Source organism: Vulpes lagopus, chromosome 19, assembly GCF_018345385.1.
Source record: "Vulpes lagopus strain Blue_001 chromosome 19, ASM1834538v1, whole genome shotgun sequence".
NCBI lineage: Eukaryota > Metazoa > Chordata > Mammalia > Carnivora > Canidae > Vulpes > Vulpes lagopus.
This window is the reverse complement of record NC_054842.1, coordinates 50,194,568-50,216,798: the sequence shown is the minus strand read 5'-3', so window position 1 is coordinate 50,216,798 and position 22,231 is coordinate 50,194,568. Positions and strand designations below refer to the sequence as shown.

The 22,231-nt window shown below is 42.0% G+C and overlaps 1 protein-coding gene across 4 annotated transcripts in view; it reads left to right on the top strand.

The window, feature by feature from the left end:
- PLCH1 (phospholipase C eta 1) overlaps window positions 1-22,231 on the top strand; it is a 192,625-nt gene that overhangs the window by 944 nt on the left and 169,450 nt on the right. The gene's annotated exons all lie outside the window — the stretch shown is intronic.

Here is a 22,231-nt window from a genome sequence, read left to right as displayed (position 1 = left end):
TATTCTTTTAAGAGTCAGTTTTCCAGTTTGTCTTTTTTTCCTTGTTGTTTTGTTTCTTAAATTCTATGTATGAGTGAAATTGTATGATATTTGTTTCTTTGACTTATTTCACTTAGCGTTATACCCGCTAGATCCGTCCATCGTTGCGGATGGCAAGATTCCTTCTTTCGTATGGAAGAGTAATATTCCCTTGTACATATTGATACCACATTTTCTTCATCTGTTCATCTTTTGATGGATACTGGGGTTACTTCCATAATTTGGCTATTGAAAATAATGCTGCAATAAACATAGGGTTGCATATATATTTTCGAATTTGTGTTTTTGTATTCTTCGTGTAAATACCTAGTAGTGAACCATCATATGGTAGTTCTGTTTGTAATTTTTCTTTTTAAAGATTTTATTTATTTATTCATGAGAAACAGTGGGACTCAATCCCAGGACCCCGGGGTCACGGCCTAAGCTGAAGGCAGGTGCTCAACCACTGAGCCATCCAGGTGTCCCTGTTTGTAATTTTTTGGGGAACCTCCACTTTGTTTTCCACAGTGGTTGCACCAGTTTGCATTCCCACCAGCAGTGCACAAGAGTTCCTTTTTCTCCACATCCTCATCAACACTTGTTGTTTCCTATGTTTTTGAGTTTAGCCATTCTGACAGGGGTGAGGTGATAGTTTGTGGGTTTTTTTATTTTTATTTTTTTTTAGTTTGTGGTTTTGATTTGAATTCTTTCTTAGTATCTTTTAAAGTCTCACCAAAGTTCATATTTAGTAATTTGTAAAAGCAATTTTCCTTAAGCTCTTTTGGATTTCAATAACAGGGCTGGGGAAGTTTCTTTTCTTTTCTTTTTTAAGTTTTTATTTATTTATTTATTTATTCATTAAAGACACAGAGAGAGGCAGAGAACCAGGCAGAGGGAGAAGCAGGCTCCATGCACGGGATCATGGCCTGAGTCAAAGGCAGACGCTCAACTGCTGAGCCACCCAGGTGCCCTGGAAGTTTCTGATTTGTGTGTGTGTGTGTGTGTGTGTGTGTGTGTGGTTTTCTTTCTTCTCATATAACATCACCTTTTGGCTGCAGCCAGACTCCGTGGACCATGGGAATCAGGCTTGTCCCACTCCTGACCAACTCAACGTCTCTTAGGCTGGTACCCTTCACCTCCTACTCTGTTATTTTTCTCTCCTAGAGAAATCTCTGCAATGTGATTTTTTTTTTAAAGATTTTATTTATTTATTCATGAGAGATGCAGAGAGAGACAGAGAGAGAGAGAGAGAGAGGCAGAGACACAGGTAGAGGGAGAAGCAGGCTCCATGCAGGGAGCCTGCCGTGGGACTCGACCCCGGGTCTCCAGGATCACACCCTGGGCTGACCGCGGAGCAAACCACTGAGCCACCAGGGCTGCCCTGCAATGTGATTTAAAAAAAAATTTTTCTGAGCAGTGCCTAAATGTGAATGTAAGAGGAGTGTTTTCTTAAATTGGAAAGGGAAAAAAAAAAAGCTTGTATACGGATGTTTTATTCTGAACCATAGCTTTCTTTGTTTATTTGTTTTAAATGAGTTGCGAATTGGAAGTATTTTTCTGTTTACTGGGTGAGTCATTAAAACACAGTCTTGGAAGAGAGTAAACACAAACTGTATGCAAACTTCTTTTTCACTTGTCAAAAGAGGGAAATGTGACGTCTATTATTTAGCGTCCAAGTTTCAGTCAAAAGCAAAAACACAAGTCAGGACCAGTTCTCAACAGATACTTAAATTTCTCCTCTCAAATTTGGTGAAGTAAAATAGTATATATCTGACTACAAAATTATTTTTTTTTTAAAGTCAATTATTTATTTATTTATTATTATTATTATTTAAAAATTTTTTTAAATTTATTATTTATGATGGTCACACACAGAGAGAGAGAGAGAGAGGCAGAGACATAGGCAGAGGGAGAAGCAGGCTCCATGCACCGGGAGCCTGATGTGGGATTCGATCCCAGGTCTCCAGGATCGCGCCCTGGGCCAAAGGCAGGCACCAAATCGCTGCGCCACCCAGGGATCCCTATTATTATTTTTTTTAAGTAGGCACCACATCCAACCGTGGAGCTCAACACAAGGTTTGAACTCATGACCCTGAGATTAAGACCTGAGCTGAGATCAAGAGTCAGACCCCCAGCTGACTGAGCCACCCAGATGCAGCCTACAAAATTTTAATTTTTAATTTTTATTTTTTTAAATATTTTATTTATTTACTCATGAGAGACACACAGAGAGAGAGAGAGAGAGAGAGGCAGAGACACAGGCAGTGGGAGAAGCAGGCTCCATGCAGGGAGCCCGATGTGGGACTTGATCCTGGGTCTCAAAGATCATACCCCAGGCTGCAGGCGGTGCTAAACCGCTGAGCCACTCGGGCTGTCCCCCAATTTTTTTAAAAAGATTTTATCTATTTATTTTAGAGAGAGAGAGAGAGAAAGAGCATGAGTAGGAGGAGGGGCAGAGGGAGAGCATCTCAAGCAGACTCCCCCACTGAGCACAGAGCCCCTTGATCTCAGGACCCTGAGATCATGACCTGAGCCCAAATCAAGAGTTGGCTGCTCCACCCAGTGAGCCACCAGGGCACATCCCCTCGGCCCCCACCCCCAGCGCAATTCTCTTTGCTCTTGTTATTTTTTATTTGTTAGAAAAGAATAACTGAATAGATCGTATGTTCTGATTCTTAGGAATTGAAAAACTTAAAAGGGCTTTTACTGCAAATTCTCCCTCACGTCTGTCCGTCAGCCATCCAGCTGTTTCTCTAATAGACCGACAGTGTTACTCATTTGTTGTGTATTTTTTCTAGACAACATATATGTGTAATCATGTACATAATACATACAGTGTCCCCTGTCTGCGGTGTCGCTCTCTGCTGCTCCAGTCACTGGAAGCAGAAGATCCTGCTGACAAATGGCCAGCAGGTGGGTCGCAGCCTAAGACTCCGTGTCACACTGCCTCTGTCACTCCCCTCTCTCCACCTCCTCGCAGGAAGGTGAGTGCGGTACCAGATAGTCTGAGAGAGAGACACACGTACCACACACGTGACTCTCATTACTGTATATTGTCATAGTTATACTTTATTAGTTATTGTTGTTAGTTTCTTTTTTTTTTTTAAAGAGATTTTATGTATTTATTCATGAGAGACACAAAGAGAGTCAGGGACACAGGCAGAGGGAGAAGCAGGCTCCCTGTGGGGAGACCAATGCGGGACTCGATCCCAGGACCCTGGGGTCACGCCCTGAATTAAAGGCAGGCGCTCAGCCGCTGAGCCCCCCAGGGGCCCCTGTTGTTAGTTTCTTACATGTCTAATCTATGCCCTAAGCTTTATCATAGGTATGCATAGGAGTAAAAACAGCAGATACAGAGCTCACAGTATGCCCAGCGATTCAGGCATCCACTGGGGGACTTGGAACATATTTTGTGTACAAAAGGGGGGACTACTATATACGCAAATATACATGGATGCTTTTTTTCCTTTTTATTTTTTAAATTTTATTTATTTATTCATGAGAGACACACAGAGAGAGGCAGAGACCCAGGCAGAGGGAGAATCAGGCCCCATGCAGGGACCCCGACGTGGGGCTCGATCCCGGGTCTCCAGGATCACGCCCTGGGCTGCAGGCAGATGCTCAACCACTGAGCCACCCAGGGATCCCTTCTTTTCCTTTTTAAAAAAATAATTGTGCACTAGCCACAGGATTTTGCATTTTTTCTCATAATGATGTATTTTATCATCTGTATTAGCCTGTAAAGTATCTTAATTCTTTTTTTTTTTTTAATATATTTCTTTAGAGCAGTTTTAAGTTCACAGCAAAGTTGAGGGGAAGGTATAGAGATTTGTCATGTCCTCTCTGCCCCCACGTGGGCACTCCCTACCCCATCATCAACTTTCCCTGCCACAGTGCTACGTTTATTACACTTGATGAACCTATATCGACACCTCATTATCCCCCAAAGTCCGTGGTTTACCTTCTGATTCACTCTTGGTGCTGTAAATTCTATGGGTTTGGGCAAATATATAATGACATGTACCCATCGTTACGGCTTCGTACAGAATATTTTCACTTTTTTTTTTTTTTAAGATTTATTTATTTATTTATTTATGATAGAGTGAGAGAGAGACAGGCAGAGACACAGGCAGAGGGAGAAGCAGGCTCCATGCCTGGGGCCCGATGCGGGACTTGATCCCGGGACTCCAGGATCTCGCCCTGGGCCAAAGGCAGGCGCTAAACCGCTGAGCCACCCAGGGATCCCCCAGTATTTTCACTGTTGTAAAAATCCTGTGCTCTCCCCCACCTTTCAACTTCTGGCAAGCACCGATCTGATTTTTTTCCACTGTTTGGTCTTTTCCAGAATGCCCTATGGCTGAACTCCTATAATATGTAGCCTTTCAGACCGGATCTTTACTCAGTAATCTGCTTTTGAGGGTCCTCCACGATTTTTCAGGGCTTGACACCTCATTTCATTTTAGCACCAAATAATATTCCATTGTCTGAATGCACCACAGTTTATTTACCCATTTATTTACTGAAGGGCATCTTGGTTGCTTCCAACTTTTGGCACGCGTGAATATAGCTGCTATACACATCTGCGTGCAGGTTTTCCTGTGAACATAAGTTTTTAAATCCTTTAGGGGGGATCCCTGGGTGGTGCAGCGGTTTGGCGCCTGCCTTTGGCCCAGGGCGCGATCCTGGAGACCCGGGATCGAGTCCCACGTCGGGCTCCCGGTGCATGGAGCCTGCTTCTCCCTCTGCCTATGTCTCTGCCTCTCTCTCTCTCTCTCTCTGTGACTATCATAAATAAAATAAATAAATAAAAATTAAATCCTTTAGGTAAATAACAAGGAAACCATGACTGCAGAGCTGTATGGTAAGAGTATGTTTCGTTTTGTAAGAAACCGTCGCAACTGTTCCAAAGTGGCTGTACCCTGTCACATTCCCCCCGGCAATGAATGAGGGTTCCTGAGTTCCATATCCTTGCCGTCACGCGGTATTGGCAGTATTCTGGGGCTTGGCCCCTCTACTAGGTATGTAGTGGAATCTCATCATTATTCTCGTTTTCATTTTCTTGATGACATACGGGGATCATCTCTTCATAGGCCTGTTTGCCATCTGCATGTCTTCTTTGGCCAGTACCTGTTAAGATCTTTGGCCCATTTTTTTTTTTTTTAAGATTTTATTTATTTATTCATGAGAGACACAGAGAGAGAGAGAGAGGCAGAGACCCAGGCAGAGGGAGAAGCAGGCCCCATGCAGGGAGCCCGACGTGGGACTCGATCCCGGGTCTCCAGGATCACGCCCTGGGCTGAAGGTGGCGCTAAACCGCTGAGCCATCCGGGCTGCCCCCTTTGGCCCATTTTTAATTGGATTATTTTCTTGTTGAGTTTCAAGTTTTATGTATATTATAGGTAATAGTCCTCCTTTGGTTGTGCCTTCTACAGATATTTTCTCCCAGTCTGTGGCTCATCTTCTCCTTCTCTTGTCACTGTGTTTCATGAAGCAGAAGTTTTTACTTTTAACGAAATCCAGCTTGTCAATTCGTTGTGTCGTGGGCAGTGCTTTTGCTGTTGCGTCTAAAACGTCATTGCCACACTCAAGGTGTGTCATCTGAGTTTTCTCCTGTGTTATCTTCTAGGAGTTTTATAGTCCTGCGTTTTACACTTAGATCTATGATTCATTTTTTTTAATTTTTTTAAAGATTTTATATATTTATTCATGAGAGACAGAGAGACAGAAGCAGGCCCCATGAAGGGAGCCCGATGTGGGACTCGATCCCAGGTCTCCAGGATCATGCCCTGGGCTGAAGGCAGGTGCTAAACCGCTGAGCCACCCGGGCTGCCCGATCTGTGATTCATTTTGAGTTAAGTTTTGTGAAGGATGTAACATCTGTGTCTGGATTCATTTTTTTTGCATGTGGATGTTGTTCCAGCACCATTTGCCGAAAAGACTGATTTTGCTCCAAGGTATCGCCTTTATTCTTTGTCAAAGATCAGTTGATTCTATTTTTTTTTCCTTAGTGAACTCTACACCCAATGTGGGGCTTGAACACATGACCCCAAGATTGAGAGTCGCATGCTCTACTACTGAGCTAGCCAGGCGCCCCGATCAGTTCATTTTATTTATGTGGGTCTTTTTCTGCACAGTCTATTCTATTTCATTGATCTGCTTATTTCTTTTTCTTTGCCAATACCAGGTAGTCTTTCTAAATTGTTGTAGCTTTAGAATATGTCTTGAAGTTGGATAGTGTCAGTCTTCCAAATTTGTTCTTTTTTTTATTTTTTTAAAGATTTTATTTATTCATGAAAGACACAGAGAGAGGCAGAGACATAGGGAGAGAAGCAGGCTCCTCATGGGGAGCCTGATGTGGGATTCAATCCCGGGACTCCAGGATCACGCCCTGAGCTGAAGGCAGACACTCAACCGCTGAGCCACCCAGGTGTCCTGTAAATTTGTTCTTTTTAAATATTGTGTTGGGTGTTCTAGGTTCTTTAAATTTTTTGACCCCTGCATATTTTCCACTGAAAGGATATACTGAAATTTTAAGAAATATTTTAAGTAATCTCTATACGCAATATGGGGCTAGAACTCAGAACCCCGAGATAAAGAATCGTGTGCTCCATGGACTGAGCCAGCCAGGTGCCTCTGGATGTACTGAGACTTAGCCAGATTAATGGGCAGTTAGGTTGCTTCTGATATTTTGAAAACAGAGGTGCAATTATTAGCCTTAAATATACATATATTACGCACGTCTAAGTACAGCTACAGGATATATTTTTGGAAGTAGAATTGCTAAGTTAAAAATGTGTACACTTGTAATTTTGATAAAAATTGCCAAATTGGACTCCACAGACTTTGTATGTTATTTACTCCTATCAGTAATGTAGGAGAGTAGCACCGTCTCCCCATTCTTATCAGCAGTGTCAACAGTTTTTCACCAACTGTTTGTCACCAACGGTTTGATTTTTGCTAATCTGATAGGTAAAAAATAGCATCTTGGTATAGATGAAACTTGCTTTTCTCTTACTCACTTGTGGGTGAGCAGAGTGTCAGAGTAAAAGGCATCACTTCATTATTTCCAGTATAGATCAAAAGATCAACTTTGAAAAAGAAATGAATAGTTTTTTGACCAAAAAAACTTACTTCAGACAAGTTGGTTGTTGGACTTTAAAAAGAAGGAAGACCTTGCAACTTGAAGAGATCAGTTACTGCAAAGTTCAGTAGATGTATTTCTCTTGCAGTACCTCCACCAGCTTCCTATTTTTTCCCGGAGCTGGTATTTAAATTTTTTTTTTTTAAAACTTTATTTACTGGGGCATTTGGGTGGCTCAGTTGAGCGACTAATTCCTGATTTCAGCGAGGGGTGTGATCCTCAGAGTCCTGGGACTGAGTCCCACCTCGGGCTCCGCACTGAGCATGTGGCCTCCTTGGTGTTCTCTCTTTTCTTCTCCCTCTGTCCCTCCAGGCTTGTGCACATTCTCTCTCTAAAACAAAATAAATAAATGACAAATTAAAATTAAAAAGTTTCATTTATTTTAGAGAGAGAGCGCACACCTGTGCACACAGGCATGCGTGGGAGAAGGGCAGAGAGAGAATCCCAGGCAGAGTGTGGAGCCCCTCACTGGGGATTGATCCCATGACCCTGAGATCACAACCTGAGTCTAAATCAAGAGTCCCGGTGCTCAAGTGACTGAGCCACCAGGCGCCCTCCAAGAACTTCTTAAGGATTAAGATTTCAGCCCATGAAAAACAAAGCTGATTTTCCACAACTTTAAAAATACTTGACTAGATTTTTTTTTTTTTTCCTGCTCTCTTGAGCTTAACATTTCTTATGACCACCTCAGGTTTACTATCCCATCTCCTTTGGTAACTATTGCTTTGAGGACCTTTTATATGTCCTTCATATATATATATATATATATATATATATATATATTTTAATATTTTATTCATTTATTCATGAGAGAGAGCGAGAGAGAGAGCGAGCGAGAGAGAGAGGCAGAGACACAGGCAGAGGGAGAAGCAGGCTCCCTGCAGGAGCCTGATGCAGGATTCGATCCCAGGACCCTGGGATCACAACCTGGGCCGAAGGTAGACGCTCAGCTGCTGAGCCACTCAGGCGTCCCTATCACATTGCACTTACACAGCATACTAATAATGCATGTTATTGATAACAGCAGTATTTTGGACACCTACCATTCCTTTCTACTAAGATGTCCTTCCCACCTAACTAACCCTCCCTTCCCTTCTTCCTTCTTTTATTATTATGAAGTTATTTTTTAAAGTAAGCTCTACGTCCAGTGTGGTGTTTGAGCTCAAGCCCCCCAAATCAGGAATCCCGTACTTTACCACCTAAGCCAGCGAGGTACCTCTCCTCTTCCCCTGTTTTATTTATTTATTAAAAAGTTTTTTTAAATTTTATTTATTTATTCATTCATGACAGATACAGAGAGAGAGGCAGAGACACAGGCAGAGGGAGAAGCAGGCTCCATGCAGGGAGCCCGATGTGGGATTCGATCCCGGGTCTCCAGGAGCAGGCCCTGGGCTGAAGGCGGCGCTAAACCGCTGAGCCACTGGGGCTGCCCCCTCTTCCCCTCTTTTAAACCCACTGATCCTTTGAGATCTGGCTCTGCCCTCTCACTCTCCAGGCACTCTTTCCTGAATGCCTTGGTTTCTTTTTTTCAACTCCTACAGTTGTGCTTCATTTGCCATCTTTCATATATCCCACCCTTTTCTGCACAGGTTTTCTATCTTTTTTGTTTCTATGTATGTCTTGTTTTCCCATCTGGGTTGTTAGTTTTCTTTTCTTTTCTTTTTTCTTTTCTTCTCTTTCTTTTCTTTTCTTTTCTTTTCTTTTTTTCTTTTCTTTTCTTTTCTTTCCTTTTCTTTCCTTTCCTTTCCTTTTTTTTCTTTTCTTTTCTTTCTTTTCTTTTCTTTTTTTTTTCTTTTTTCTTCTTTTAATGTAATTTTAAAGTGATCTCTAATGTCAAAGTAGGGCTTGAACTCCTAGCCTCCAGGATCAAGGGTTGCATACTCTACCAACTGAGCCAGCCAGGCCCCCCCTAGATTGTTCGTTTCCTGATGACTGGTACTATGTTTAGGCATCTCTCCATCCCCTCAGGAACCATAGTGCCCATAGTAGGGTCCAGAGCATACTTGTGGGTTATTTGATTTGTAAATTGGGGGCAGTTTACAGCCTTGTACACCTCAAAGGCTCTTGGACTTCTATATTTGGGCACAAAAAGGGGATGCACTTCCCTACTTGCCCTGTTGTCTAGTTGGGAAGGAGAGGGGATGTTGACTGGAGGTTTAATTGACCAGTTGAAGGTAGATCTCTTGTTGGAAGTGCAATCCTTGCTGGGTGGAAGCGGTAGGGAAAGCAGGCAAATAGAATCCAACACATTCTTCCATTGTTGAGTAGATAAGTGGACAGAAGAGCGTAAGGTGAACTCATGAAAGCTGGGAGATCTGTCTTTCTTTGGGGATGCCTTTGCTAAGACTGAATTTTGGAAGTCCATTTTTGATACATATATATATATATATATATATGTATCAAAATATATATCCCTCCCTTTTCAATATTTAAAAAGTTTGGAGGGATGCCTGAGTGGCTCAGTGGTTGAGTGTCTGCTCTCAGCCCAGGGTGTGACCCCGGGGTCCCGGGATCAAGTCCCACATCGAGTTCCCTGCAGGGAGCCTGCTCCTCCTTCTGCCTGTCTCTGCCTCTTTCTCTCTCTGTGTCTCTCATGAATAAATAAAAACTTAAAAAAAATTGGAAATTTCTGGTTTAGAGACTATTAGAATGAATCAAGGTTTTTTGGATGGTAGACCTACACATAGAAGATGAAATTAGAATTGTAAAAAAAAAAAAAAAAATCTGTTAGAGTATCCTCAGCAAAAGAGTCTTCAGATTTGATCAGAGGTGTTAATATTGGGCTAGATTGCAGAATTGATGACCACTGGGTGTTGCAGTCTGGTTACCAGTCCTCCCTTTGGGTGTTGTTTTATCAATGTAGTCTTCATTTCCAATCAGCGCTTTGTGCCTACTTTTAAAATTCTGGAATATATAAAAAATGATGGAAATATGCCATCCCTGACTTGAGCAGAAGTGGAAAGGATTAAAAATAGGAAAGTCTGTATTTCATTGGTGACTCAGTCATACCCGGTAACATGTGCTCTTTCTCTCTTTCCCTCTCTTACGTTATTTATTGAGAAGCAAAATTACATGGATCTTAAGAGTGTTATCTTTTTTTGGTGGGGGCGGGGAGTCTGATCTTTGGAGTTAGATTTTTTTTTGAGTATAAATCCCAGTGTTGTCACTTGATAGTTGTGGACTTTAGGTAATTAGTTATCTCTGTGCTTCTGTAAAATGGGGATAGTAAGTATACCTAGCTCTTAGGATCATTGTAAGGATTAAATAAAATAAAACAAAATATTTACCACAATACCTGGCCCATAGGAAGTGTTAAAATATCAGCACTTATTACAAAGTGATAGGCAGTGAACTGATAGATTTTTGGGCCAGATCATGTCCTGATTTGGCTGTCAAACTGCAAGGATCTGTGGCTTTATTTTTTATTTTATTAAAGATTTTTATTTATTTATTCATGAGAGATACACAGAGAAAGAGGCAGACACAGGCAGAGGGAGAAGCAGGCTCCATGCAGGGAGGACTCCAGGATTAGGCCCTGGGCGGAAGGCGGCGCCAAACCGCTGAGCTACCCGGGCTGCCTGGCTCTGTGGTTTTAAATATGAATTTCCAGGGTTGAATTCTGTTTCTAGCAATACAGTTTACCAGTTCTCTGGTTGAAATAATTTAAAGATGTTGGATACAATGGGATATTAAATGCAATGAACCAGTATGGAAGTGATGAATATTCAGGCCAAAAACTAAGTGAAAGGGGCTGTTGCAATGAAGCTGGCTTTTTCCTTGAGGGCATTTGCCAAACAAGTTTAACCTGTACTTCTTTTTTTCATGGTCTTGAGGATACAAGGGATAAGAGACAAATTAAGACATCTGAGTGGGACCCTTTAGCCATAAAGCTGGGACTTCAGAAGTCTTCTCCCTCAATATAAGGGTGATTAGGAAAAAAAAAAAAAAAAAAAACCAAAACCCGAAAAATTCCTCTCTTTCAAACTGTTTGAGACTGTAAGAAAAATCAAATCTCAAAAATTATGGTTCTGAACAAATGCTTGGTGTTTGGTCCTGAGAATTAGTGAACCAAAACCAGTTCTAATACAGATGTGCATCTAGAATCACAATAACTGGGTGGTCAGAAAAAGCACAAGATGAAAATTTGATTTAGAGGTCCTACGGGCGGGCGTGGGGGGGGGGAGTTCCTACAGGGCAACTGGCTGGCTTAGTCTGTAAAGCATGAAGCTCTTAATCTCAGGGTTGTGAGTTCAAGCTCCATGCTGGGCATGGGGCCTACTTTAAAAAAATAAAAAAGTTCCTACATTGGAAGTGTCCCTGCACAAAAGCCAATTTCCACCTGTGTTTTGGAGGAATCTATTTTTGTCTTAGACCTCAGAGAATCCCCATCAATATAATTTGAATGAAAATAAGGATTGCATAGTAAAAAAAAAAAAAAAAGACTAAACAAGGTGTAAGCTGCGAATAAGAAACTGTAAAGGTGAACCAACCTGATTTGAAAAAGAACCACACAGAGCTTGAAAAAATACAGAGTAATTGAAAATCAGAACTCAGTGAATGGATTGATTTAACAACAGATTAATCCAAGCCAAAATAAGGAAATAGTTAACTGAATGATCCATCTGAAAAAATTTTCAGTGGCAACACAGAGAGGCAAAGACATGAAAACCTCGAAAGAGAGATTAATCGTTGTGGAAGTTGGAGAATTCAGATCCAACTTAACTTTATAGTTTCAGGAAGACAAGAGAGAAAATGAGAGTAAGCCACATTTAAAGAGATAATGCTGAGAATTTTCAAGGACCAAGAAAAAACATCATGAAGTCCTATGAATCCCTATCATGAGTAAAAAGACATCCACACGTAGATAAAAATATAATTAAATCGTACAACACAGAAGGTACAGAAAAATTAAAGTCAGGAAGGAGAGGCAGTTTATCTTTAAAGACGTGATAAATTATCCTGATAGTGCCACAACAGAAGGTAGAAGAGACTAAAATATTATCTTTCTTGTACTGACAGAGATAACTGTCAGCTTAGAATTTTATTTTCATTAAAAACATCTTTAAAAAATGAGAGCAGAGATTTGCAGACTTCACAAAAATTGAGAGTTTGTTCTAGCGGATTGTCACTAAAAGTGTACACTTCAGGGAGAGGAAAATGGTTCCCAGATGGAAGCAAAAAAGTAATGGAGAGAAAAGAAAGGGAAAAATTTCTAAGTTAAAGCACATACTGACTGGGTAAAAGATAACAGTGTCTTCAGGGAGAATTAGATAAGTGACAAGTTGGAGAAGCAAAAGGAGTTAATAGCTTAAAGAGTTCCTGCATGGTTTGGGAGGGAGTTAAAGATACTGGTTACATCTAGATTTTGGTTAGAAAGTGTGTTTTAAAATTTTTGAAGCAACCACTAAAAATGACTGAACGACTTTCCAGCTAATGGGGAAAATTAAAATGAGGAAACTAATTCTTGAAGTTAAAAAAAGCTGAGAAAAGAAATATAGAATAAGACAGATAATTTGCAAGTACAAAAAAAATATAGAAATAAACCTAGCAGTAATTCTAAGCTGAAGGAACCAAAGATTGTTACACTGGATGAAAAATGAATTCAGCTATTTGCTGTTTATAGAAGATATGTCTGAAACATAAGGATACAGAGAAGTTAAAAGTGGAAGACTAGAGAAAGCTAAATGGATGATTAAAAACCAAAAGAAAAAACAAAAAACAAAAGAAAGCTTGTGGTATTGACATTGGGCAAAACAGACTTTAAATTCTGAGAAAAGCATTTTTAGAAACGAAGATGGTCATATTGGTTAAAATGTTTCAACTCATCAGAATGATGAATCCTTAAAAATTTTATTTTAGTTCAGTATAGACCGCATGCTGTGTTAAGTTTCAGGTGTAAAATATAGGGATTCAACAAATCCATATGTTAGTGCTATCATGGTAAGTGTACTCTTCATCCCCGGCACCGATCGCCCCCCCCCCCCCACCTCCCCTTTAGTAACCATCAGTTTGTTCTAGTTAAGAGTCTTTCCTGGTTTGTCTCTTTTTTCCCCCCTTTGTTTCTGAAATTCCACATATGAGTGAAATCCTATATTTGTCTTTCTCTGACTTACTCCATTTAGCACAAAATGATAAACTTGTATGCTCAATATAAACCAAAATTTGAGAAGACTTTTAACGAGAAACATATACAGTTGCCCCTTGAACAACACAAGTTCCAACTACACAGGTCCACTATACATGGATTATTTTTTTCAAGAAGTGCAGTATTGTAGATATATTTTCTCTTATGATTTTATTAATATTTTGTCTTCTCTAGCTTTATTGTAAGAACACAGTATATAATATGTATAACATACAAAATATATATTGACTTTTTATGTCATCCATAAGGCTGCTGGTGAGCAGCAGACTGTTTTTGGGGAGTCATAAGTTCTATGTAGATTTTCAAGTGTGTGGGGTGTTGACATCCCTAATTCCCCATATTATTTGGGGGTCAACTGTATTACTAGTGAGATTTTAATATATTTCCTTGGTACTTGATAAAGTGGGGAAAAGCTCGGTGACCATATACAAGATTTGAGCAGTATACTTTGAATAAGTTTGAGCTGTAGACATAAAGACCACTGTATCTCAAAACTGCAGAATGTGCATTTTTTTTTTTTTTTCCCAAACGCACACGGAACATGTATAAAAAGTGACTTCAAACTTTGGTACCAGGCAAGTTTTAACAATTATGAAATAATTGGTATCGTTCAGGCCAGATCTGTGACCACAATGCAATTAAGCTAGAAACAGATAAAAATGTAATTATGAATAATCATAGAAATACTTCAAAATGACCTTTGCAGCAAAGAAGAAATGGTAGTGGAAATCAAAGTATTTTAAACTGGAAGATAAGGAGAATACTATGAGTCAAAATTTGGAGTTGGGTAAGCAGCTAAAGCATGTATAAATGCTTATGTTAGAAAGCCTGAAGATGAGCTAGCTAACTGTTGAAGTTGGAAGATTCAAAAAAGGTGCAGGATAGACACAAAGAAGATAGAATAATAGTAATAATTTCATGGTATTCATTAGGATCAATAATGACAAATTTTGGCTCTTTGTAAAAGCTAGTAATGTTGATAAACATATGGTGAGGTTGACTTAAATAGAACAGTACAAATAATAGTAGGAATGGAAAAGCAGATGTTTTAGATACTAAAAAGACTATTATGAACTAATTTATGCTAAAATATTTGAAAACTTAGAGGAAATTAATCACTAGACAAATATAACTTACCAAAACTAAATTTGAAAAAAAATAGAAAAGCTAAATAATCCTAGAATTTCTAAGTAAAATAAACCAGTAGCCAAATATTTCTCTTTAAAGGAAGGTCTAGGGGCGCCTGGGTGGCTCAGTGGTTGAGCATCTGCCTCCGGCTCAGGCTGTGAGCCCGGAGTCCCGGGATCGAGTCCCACATCGGGCTCTCTGCATGGAGCCTGCTTCTCCCTCTGCCTGTGTCTCTGCCTCTCTCTCTGAGTCTCTCAGGAATAAACAAATAAAATCTTAAAAGGAAAAAAAATAAATAAAGGAGGGTCTAGGCTGACATGGATTTCTGAGCAAATTCTATGAAATGTTAATGAAAAAGTTAATTTCAAACTTACATAAATCCTTCTAATGGACTAGAATGCATCTCATAAAGCTGTAATAATCTCAATACAAAAATGAGAATAATATGAGAAGTGGAAATTATATAGGCCAAGTTTAGGAACATACATGTAAAAATCATAAACATGAGCAAGCAAAATCATCAATGTATGAAAAAGCCCATACATTGTGAACAGATTGGATTCTCCTGGAATTGCTGGGTTGATTTAACATCAGAAAATTCACCATGTTTAACAGATTACTGGTGAAAGATCATATCGCATGCAGGGAAAGTATGTTAAAATGTTTAATGTGTAAAAAACTGTTTAAGAAATTGAAATAGAAGGGAGCTTTCTTAATATGATAAAATTTACAAATAACATACAACAAACGTCACTGTTAATGATGAAACATTGAAGTACTTTGTTTCTTATTAAGATCAGGATCCGTTATTATTATTTTTATTTTTCATTTGAATGGAGGGTGCGAGGAGAGGGACAAGCTGACTTGGCTCAGAGTGCGCAGCCCAACTTGGGGCTTGATCCCATGACCCTGAGATCAGGACCTGAGCCAAAATCATGACTCGGAGACCTGACTGACTGACCCACCCAGGCACCCCAGGATCCCTTATTCTATGCAGTATTGTTTTTCATAGTTGGTGTTTTATATCCTGTTTTTTTTTCCCCCACACAGCGTTATATCATGAGCAAACATGATTGTTAACCATCTCCACGACTGTCCGTGCTAACCCAATAGTTGGATATTTAGAGTTCTGATTTTTCTGTGTCCTAAAAAATGACGCAGTGAACATTTTTTATTTTATTTCTATTTTATTTAAAAGATTTTATTTATTCATGAGAGACACAGAGAGAGGCAGAGACAGGCAGAGGGAGAAGCAGGCTCCATGCAGGGAGCCCGACATGGGACTCGATCCAGGGACTCTTGATCCAGGGACTCCAGGATCAGGCCCTGAACTGAAGGCAGATGCCTAACTGCTGAGCCACCCAGGGATCCCTGAACATTTTTTATGTATATGGTTCGGTCTGAATCTTTATTTATTTATTTTTCTGATGTGTTTCCAGAAGACTGATTACTCAACCAAAAGGTAGGGCCTCTGTCAAGTGCTGAATGCAGTATATTTAAACCAGTCTTTGGGGCACCTGGGTGACTCAGTGGGTTAAGCATCTGCCTTCCGCTCAGGCATGATCCTGGGGTCCTGGGATGGAGCCCTGGGTCGGGCCCACTGCTCCTTGGAGAGCCCGCATCTCCCTCCCTCTGCCTGCTGCTCCCCTTGCTTGTGCTCTCCCTCTCACTGTCAAGTAAATAAAATCTTAAAAAATTCTTTTTAAAAATGAAAGAAATAAAAATAAACCAATCTTTTTAAATGAAGCACCCATGTGTCTTTGGAGGGTGGATTGTATCTCATTGCTCAACTAGCTCAGAGCACTTTCAGCTCCTGATCACAGTAAAGAAATAAAACACACCAGGAACTTAGGGTTTAGTGGTATCCCCTGAGAGCCTTAAAAAATGAACAAAGTACCCTTTTATTTCTTTCCCTTTGTGTACATAGCTGGGAGGGGGCTAGCTATGGAATTAGGCTGTTTGTAGAGCCCTTTAACAACCAGTTTGGCAGTGCTTGGAAACCTGGGGAAAGTGGGGGAGGGAGCCTGTGGCGAGGGGGCGGTGGGGGGGAGTGCAGTGGCAGAGACAGGCCCGGCCAGCTGAGAAGTGGAGAGGGGTCCCTCTGACCAGGGCCTGCCACGCCTCAGCCAGGCGGGCTGAGGCTGCTTTATTTTAATATTTTTTTTATTTTTTAAAAAGATATTATTTATTCATGAGAGACACAGAGAGAGGGGCAGAGGGAGAAGCAGGCTCCCCACAGGGAGCCCAGTGCGGGATTCGATCCCAGGACCCCAGGGTCAGGGTCACGCCCTGAGCCGAAGGCAGATGCTCGACCCCAGAGCCACCCGGGCGTCCCTCTGAACTGTTTGAAAAGCTGGCAGTCTGGGTCTGGTCCAGAGGAAGAGCTGCGGCCCTTCATTCCCCGTCCCTGCCCTGTGTAGTGGGGAAATGCAAAAGGAGCATCTTTCCTTGAAATCTTAGGTTTTTAACTGGGTTTGGTTTGAATTCTCAACTTGTAAGGATACAGAAATTCCCAAATGCATTGTTAAAGGCCATGGGGTACAGGATGCAGTTTGGGGAACTTTTTCCCCTATGCGTTCTTGGGTTTGTTTGTTTGTTTTTTTAAGATTTATTTGCTTTTGAGAGAATCCCAAGCAGACTCCCTGCTGAGCGCGGAGCCCTGCGTGGGGCCCTGGTGGGGCCCTGAGATCTCCACCTGAGCTGAAACCAAGAGTCAGACCCTTAACTGAGCTACCAAGGCACACCTAGGCCTTCTTGTTTCTAAGCACTTATTTTATGGATATTACTGTCAGAGCCTATTAATTATGGTTTTTATCACTCAGCAAGCCTGAAAGAGAGAAAGGAAATCAGTACTTCTCCATATAACTTAAATGCTATACTACTAACGGGAATTAACTCGGCGCTCTCGCGGGGCTCGCTTAATTCATAATTAAAGACGAAGGGCTTGGTTTACCAGGGAAGGGCTGCCCATAATCCTTATTAGTAGAGTGTGCAATATTAAGGGTTGGAAGCTCTGAGAGAGAATCTCATTCACCCCTTTTTTTGTTGCACAGATGAGGCAGCTGAAGTGTAGGGGCGTGAAGAGGTTTACCTGACAGCTTAGCTGGGGGGTCGGACGGGTTTGCACCTCTTACCTCTTAACTAGTGAACTAGTTCTTTCTCTTCCAAGAGCACGATGAGTTTATGCATCATGTTTTAACGGTTTTCATAAACTGGGCCTTGGTGCTTCTGACCTCGGTCCAAGGGGCTCACCCAGATTTCATTGCAAAGAAACCCCCCACCACTTGCTAATCAGAGGATTGCACCTTACCCTGCTGCCTTGCAGCCTAGGCTCCTGGCTGGAGGGACAAGGTAGGCGGGCTTTCGAAGTAACGTTTCATTTGAGCCTCTCCTCTTGCCTCTTCTCCTTCATTGGCCCCTGGGGGAACTGGATTGAAGGGCTGGGGGGGGGAGGGGGAGGCAGCAGCCCTGCCGGCTGGGAGGACGAACACAGCTGTGGGTCTTTCCATGGGGAAGCAGAGTGTCGGGGAGGCAGCGGTGCTGGACGGAGGAGAGCCTCGCACTGGAGGCCGTGGCTTTGGGGTCAGAAGACCTGGGTTTGTAAGCTCTTGTTTCCTATTTACCTCTTTGAACTCATGCTTAATAATCCATAACTCAGAGGGCTATTCCAAGTGTCAGTTTTTTTTCTTTGAATTTTATTATTTTTAAAATATTTATTTACTTTAGAGAAGGAGAGAGTGGACAGTGCGCTGAGCACGGAGCCGGCTGTGGGGATCCGTCCCAGGACCCTGAGATCATGACCTGAGCTGAAAGCAAGAGCTGGATGATTAACCGGCTGAGCCACCCGGCTGCCCTAATGAGTGTCCACTTTTTTAAAAAGGCGATGTATACATATTATGTAGACCATAAAGCGATTTGCAAATAATCTATCACTAAGAGAGAACGGGAGGAATGAGAGTGGGAGCGGTGGCAGCTCTTATGCAGAGGGGTTGCCAAAGGAGAAGGGGCTGTGGTGGTAGTGGTTGCAGTGGGTGAAGGGGTAGGGGTAGTAGTCAGCATGTGGTAGGCAAATCCCTCTCCTTAACGGAGGAAAAAAAAGAAAAGCAACGACATGGATGAAGCTACAGAGTATAATACTAAGCGAAATAAGCCAGTGAGAGAAAGACAAATGCTATATGATTCCACTCCGATGTAGGACTTAAGAAATATGGGCAGCCCGGGTGGCCCAGTGGTTTAGCGCCGCCTTTGGCCCGGGGTGTGATCCTGGAGACCCGGGATCGAGTCCCGCATCAGGCTCCCTGCATGGAGCCTGCTTCTCCCTTTACCTCTCTCTCTCTCTCTCTCTCTGTGTCTCTGATAAATAAATAAAATCTAAAAAAAAAAAAAAAACTTAAGAAACAGATGATCAGAGAATAAAAGAGACAAACAAAAAACCCTACTCTTAGCTATTAAGAGAACCAACTGCTGGTACCAGAGGGGCTGGGTTGGGTGGGGAGATGAGTGAAACAGGTGATGGGGATGGAGAGTACACGTAACCTTGATGAGCACTGAGCAATACGTGGACTCGAAGACCCATAACTAAATACTGCGTGTTAACTCTACTGGAATTTAAAGTCTAAAAATCATATACGTATGTGTTTGCCTATATATGTGTACATGCGCACCTCCACCCCACAAAGTACTTTTATTTTATTTATTTATTTATTTATTTATTTATTTATTTATTTATTGCATTCCTATACTTTATCTTTTTTTTAATAAATTTATTTTTTATTGGTGTTCAATTTGCCAACATACAGAATAACACCCAGTGCTCATCCCATCAAGTGCCCCCCTCAGTGCCCGTCACCCAGTCACCCCCACCCCCCGCCCACCTCCCCTTCCACCACCCCTAGTCGTAAAGTACTTTTAAAGATTTTCCCGTTTCCTCTGATTCCCTTAACTCTGATTTCCGCCTGTGAACTCGAAGAGTCCTCTGTCATTAAGGCATCCGAGTGACCTGAGTAGATCTGTAGCGTTTCATAAAATCCATGTTCCAGCAGCGATACAGGTTCGCCTCGCATTGGAAAGCCACTAAGGGAATGTGGAAGCTGAGGGAGAAGTTTCAGGTTTTGCTCTGCCTCATATACCTCCAAGGGGTGTGTGGGGAGTCCTTTTCTACCAGGACAAAGGCCTTGCACGGGGTATGTCTCTAAGGAAATCTTAAGAAAACACAGAATTGTATTTTGAAGCTCGGGACCCGTCAGAAAGAACTTGCCCAGGATCACCCTGGGTCGGGGATGAAACTGGAATAACGTGCTTGCGGCTGCCCGGCGGGGTCTCTTTCCATTTTGCTTTGCCGACAGACTTCGCCAGTCAAGGCTCTTTGGTTGCAAGTGACAGAAAGCTCAACTCAACGTGGCCTGAACACAACTAAACAAAAAAGGGGACTATACTGTCTCGTTTAACTAAAAAAGGGCAGGGGTAGATCCAGCTTCAGGTGTGACCTAAATGGCATCAATAGGACTTAGAGTTTCTTTCCATTCCCCTGGGTGGGATCCAGTCTTACAAGACCCTCCGGTGACGGGATGGGTGCCAGGAACTTTAGGATTCGAGGCCTCACAACTTCAAGTCCCACAGAAAAGTTTCTTCTTCGCAGTGGCCCAAGCAGAAGTCCGTGCCTGGCTCTCCGTGGTCTGGAAAGGTGCGCACCTCCTGTCTCGGGCCTGGAGGATGCAGCCCCCACCTGACGGCCCTAAGCCACCTGGTCCCCCGAGTCAGGGGCTAAGCCCGACGCCAGCTAATCTATGGACATGGTGGGGTGTCCTGGAGGAGAGCTGGGGGGGGCATGGCAGGCAGCAGATGCCGGCCGCCCTGGAGCTTTGTCTTAGGAGACTTTAGTGAAGCAGTTGTTTGTGCGAAGGATTTCTTTTTCCCTTGTAGGTGCTAAAACCGTTTCTAAACATCTTTGCTTGTTACTGAATGTACTTCCTGCTTTTCTTACAGGCGTCGCCCTGGCATTTCTAATGTTTTCGTTGGTGGCGGTATCCTACAGCCGTAGCTTTCCAGCCACCCTATAGTTTGACATTGGCCATTTTAGTCATGAACCTACAGATAAAATGGCAAAAATAAACACACGTAGAGTGATTATAAAAGTGACTGATCATCCAACAAAACTTTGGAGCACTTAAACTTTGTGGATACTTATAATCCATCTGGCCTGTGACTCGCCTCTGCATGCGTACGTGGCTTCTTCCCATTTCTTACGGCTGCCTCCTATTTCTTGCTGAGTTTTTTGGCACATGGAGTCTTTGAGCAGAGTTGGTTACAATTTCTTTTTCAAATTATATTTATTTTACAGAAATATGTGGATATGGCTCGAGCATCACGATATATTAGTAAGTTACTAAATAAAAAGAAGTAGACTGCAAAATAGTAGGATCTGATTTGTGTTTTATTTTATTTTTTAAAGATTTTATTTATTTATTCATGAGAGAGAGAGAGAGAGGTAGTCAGAGACACAGGCAGAGGGAGAAGCAGGGTCCATGCAGGGAGCCCGACACAGAACTCGATTCTGGGTCTCCAGGATCACGCCCTGGGCTGAAGGCGGACTCTCACTCAACCCCTGAGCCACCCAGATGTCTGTGTGTTTGATTTTAATTTAATTAATTTATTTGAGAGGCAGAAAGAGAGCACAGGAGCAGGGGTCAGAGAGGGAGAGGGAGAAACAGGCTCCTTGCTGAGCAGAGAGTTTGATGTAGGGCTGGATCCCTAGGACCCTGGGATCATGACCTGAGCTGAAGGCGGACGCTTACCTGTCTGAGCCACCCAGGCGCCCCTGATTTGTGTTTTAAAAAAAGAAAATAGGCCACGGTGTCCATGGCAGTTGTCTCTGAGGGGGTGAGTGATATCACTATGTGTGTTTTTTGAGCTTTTCTGTGTGTTTCAAGCTCTAAAAATGGATAAAAATAAATTGTTAAAGATACATGCATTTATATAGCATTTCCTATAACTTTACCATCCACTAAAAAAAAAAAAAAATTATTGACCTTGCTTTGGAGGCAGAATCTGAAGCTAGTTTTAATAACAATGAGTTACTTCCCCATATAATGTTTCTTAGTCACTGTCATTAATTTTGTGAATCATTTCAAGGATTGGGGATCTATATGTTCTATAAGAACATGTATATTCCGTAGACCTTAGGTGGAGGGCAGTGAGCGTTTTATAAGTCCAAAAAGAAAATTGAATCAGGGGATCCTTGTGTGGCTTTGGGGGGTTTAGCGCCTGCCTTCGGCCCGGGGCATGATCCTGGGGTCCTGGGATAGAGTCGCATGTCGGGCTCCCTGCATGGAGCCTGCTTCTCCCTCTGCCTGGGTCTCTGCCTCTCTCTCTTTCTCTCTCTGTCTCTCATGAATGAATAAATAAAATCTTTAAAAAAATTGAATCAATTTTTAAACATCTCTGCTTTTACTTGGATATTGGCCACACCACTTCAAATTGAGTACATGGTGCAATGGAAGCACATCTCTAATGTAATCTACATTAGTATTTTTTTGAAAAATCAATGAAAAGTATGTTCTAGTAGATATTTTCATGCATTGTGTTCACACAAATGGGACCATGAAGTACTCAAGGTATCCCTGCCTTGAGACTCCTGACGCTGGGTTTCCCACCAGCTTTATGTAAAGGATGCATTGCAAGGTATGCATCCTTTTGGGGCCTCGGATTTTTTTCTGGCTTCACCAGGACAAGTTTAGCTTAGGCGATTTCTGAGGTTCCTTTCAGTGACTTCCCCTTAGTGAGCACTGGGCCTTGGGATC